Raw genomic sequence first — 3,791 nt, 5'->3', positions numbered from 1 at the left:
TACAATTAGATTGTTTATCAAATAAATGTTCTGAATGAGGCTACTGAAATTACAATCAAATGTGGTCAATAGTACCATAGAATATCAAAAGTTAGATTTTACAGAAACATACCCAGATACATGGAACGATCGACGCATCCTAAAAAATCAATACTCTTGTAACCTTTGGACATTTTAGAAACATGACTACAAACCTCCCCATATCCATATGCACTTGTTTTTAACTGTTTATTCATACCTTTTTTCTTTTGACATTTTCTGTTTGTTTTGTCTTATTTTGTTTTTTTTTTGTTTTTTTATCATTGTAATCTCAACATCACTGCCTCAATGATTTTTTCGAGAACATAATAAAGGTTTGAATGAATAAACTGTGAAACTGAAAATTTTGATGTGGTCTCGTTGAATTGTCTCCAGAGCTGTTTATATGTCAGGTGAATGGGGAATGTGTTCTGGCATTTCCAAAAAGTACTCAATTTTGAACCTACTCGCACGAGCTTTTACGCCACAAAAGGGCAGACCGGGGGCAGTAGACATGGAGGGCTCATCCAGTGTATCTTTTGGCACCAGCCAACCAATAACAAGTGATATGGAACAAGAGTGGAGAAACTTGGCACCGCTCATGTCCCTGGTATTGTGAAAATCTGCAGCTGCGCCATAGAGTGATTTCATAAACAGTTTCACCGCTGTCTCAGTCTGCACAAAGGTCTGCCTGTGGCGTTGCTCCCTGGCGTGAGCTGTGATCGAGGCTGACGTTCAGGAAGAATAACTTTTCCATCAGAAGTGTGTGTAAGGTCCAGGTGGGAAGCATGGTGACAGTTATCAGAACGCATGTGAAGGGTTTACAGGGCGACAGGATGGCCTGAAATTAGAAGAGGGAACATCACAAACCCAAAAAACAGTCAGCAAAATGCCTAAAATGTCAATGTAAAAATGTTGAATTCCAAAATGCTATATCCAGTATGAAAAATACCCGAAATTATTTGTAATATTTCACGAATAAGGATGATTTCACTGATACCATCCATCATTGTTACGATTTACGAAGTTATATTTTTGCATTAATTCCATTTTTTTTGAAGAGCATCCATCGGCCTCCAAGAGTAGCTGGATTTTTTCCTTTTCTAGTTATTTCCAGTTCATGCCACCTTGGTTTAAAGACAAAGTGGCGACAGTTCTTCTTCTTTTACGATTTTGTTTACGAGTCTGATAACTCAAACAGCTTGAAAGTAAAGAGTTGTATCCTCATGCCAGCAGTCATTTTCAGTTTTGTTGTTTTTTTTTTTTGGTTCAAATAGTCAATATCTCATGTTGCAATGACACTCTACACTCTAACCTGAAGCTACAGTGTTTTTACTTTCATGCCCGAATGCCTTTCCGGAAAACAGAAAAGAGGGCCAATTGTTGGGTGAGTGTGTCGGTCCTGGCTGACTCAACACTAGAAACATTGTACCAGTGTGGCACTCTGCATGACCCAACAGCTGCTCCGCATACCTTCCAACGTTGTCATCCTGCGCTCACGTGACCTGCAGCCGCAAAATCACTTTCAAAGAGGGAGAAAAACATCAGTGTCTTCACCTGGTTGGAGCCAACACTCATCACTTAAGAGAGCAATTCTTTGCCTGCCATCCGTGAGAGGAAATTACATCTCCTTGGCATGAGGCGTGAAATCTCTATCTGTCTCGGGATGACAGGGTCTTACCGAAAGATTAGAGGGGAACGCCACGCAAATGATGTTGTTGCTACTTTCTCTTTAGTGCTCAATGAGATATGTGCTGCGCCGGTGGCTTTCTAGACTCGCTAAACGCAGGCATAATAAGCTCTGCAGCCGAAGCCAGGAGCGTTCATTTTCCCCCCGGGGGGCTTTACCGTTCTGAGTGTTTATGTTTCACCAGAGGAAAAAAGCAGTAACAGGTGCACACAGTACTGCTGCTCAGCGTGAGGCAATATTTTCCACTTTTTAGAGCTAAGAACTCTTTAGGGTGATGATACACGAGACAATTTATATGGGGAATGCTTCCAGCAAAAGGGTAACAACATGATCAAAAAGCTATTCAAGTGTTTTCCTGGGAACAATATTTTCCAATGTGACTGAAGCAACAATGCTGATACTTCAATAACAATAATAAATTTGGTGGATGCTTTCATTCATAGCGCCACACAATACTGTGAATGCATGTTATGATCTACTCATTGAACTGAATGGATGCTGGGGCTGCATAATTATGGCAAAAATATCCTGACTATTTTACTACTTTAGTGTCTCGGTTTCAGGAAACAAAATTATTTTAGTACACTTTTGTACCTGAACATATATTTTCACTTTTTCTGTGCAGTATTTCGCAAAATAACACCAGCTAGAAATTCTTGTTTTCACTCTTCCTGTCTTACAGTTATTGTGGTCTTTATTTACAAAAAATCAAATAATAAATAATCACTAATAAATAATTACTCTTACTTTTGGCGTGCAGCTACAACCCCAAGGCAGACTTTTGCACAGAATCTGTACTTGCCGTCATCTAGTTTAAAAGTAAAGTATCTCCAAAGGACAGACAAGGACCCACTTTGGTCACATTGCACACTGGTTGCACATTCAAAGGTTGTGGTGGACATGTGTGATGGAGGCACTTGATATATCACACTGGGACTTTCAGGGGAATTTAATGTATAACAGACAGCAATATTGACAAATTACGTTATAATTAATCGTGGAAACATGAAATTGCAATATGCGATTATCTACAATTAGCTGTGCAGCCCTGGATAGTGGATGTCTATCAGTTTCCCAAAAAAGATGGTAGTGTGTCACTACCTTAAACTTTCAATCACTTTACACGTGGGGGCTGATGAAGACGAATCTCTGACCCCTTGATCACGTTTAATCCACATTGCATTTATGTTGCTGCAAACCAAGTACACAAGATTTCTGTGGCTCAGACATATTGAGACGAAACTGATCAGGCGCAGCTATGGATTACAGTATAACAAAAATTTTCATTGTAACTTTGATTTGCTGATAAAATGTTTTTATCACAAAAAAATACCACAGAGAGCAAGCCAATAACTAAAACAACAGTACTGAAACTTCAACGATCCCCATGGGGAAATAAGGTAAATGAAGGCATGGATGTAGGACGGGGGGCGTGACAAGAGGAAAGCTCCTAGCAAAGAACAGTTTTGATCCATCAACTTCTTGGTTATAAGCCCAGTATTATCCATTATCCTTGGCAGCAAAATACATCTACAATGGACTCATGTAGTAACAGATCCCCCCTTTTGAATTGAATAAACTTCCATCAGAGAGCAATACATGATGGAGGGCTGAGGTTGACTGCTTGTCAGCGTGTGGCGCACTGATGGTTGCACATGAATTAGCTCTGGTTTACGTTGTGCTACCTGAAACCATTAGCGAACCACTCACCCTGAGGGCAAGAAGGCACCCATTTCAACCAGCTACACGCTCAGCTCCAGAGTGACAGGCAAACAGATGCAGGTTTAGCATTTCAAATCTAATGCAGAAGAGAACTGCTCTCATCTGGTGTTATGATGTTTGTTTTGTACTTGGCACAGCGGCAGATGGCAGAACCCAGCTGCCATTTGATGCCGATTGCTTATTCACCTGCTCACTTCCCACAGGAAATGATGTCGTCTACAGAACTGAGGCAAACTGTATGGGAACAGCAGCTGATAGGAGGGGATAGGGTGACTGGTACATGATCGTTCCAGGGGCGCTGACTCAATCTAAGACAGTCCAATCAATATTAGTGAACGAAAACAACTATCTCTCAAAGCCT

This window comes from Centroberyx gerrardi, chromosome 4 (assembly GCF_048128805.1).
Source record: "Centroberyx gerrardi isolate f3 chromosome 4, fCenGer3.hap1.cur.20231027, whole genome shotgun sequence".
In the NCBI taxonomy this organism is placed as follows: Eukaryota; Metazoa; Chordata; class Actinopteri; order Beryciformes; family Berycidae; genus Centroberyx; species Centroberyx gerrardi.
The sequence above is the reverse complement of the archived record's forward strand: the minus strand, read 5'-3'. Positions refer to the sequence as shown.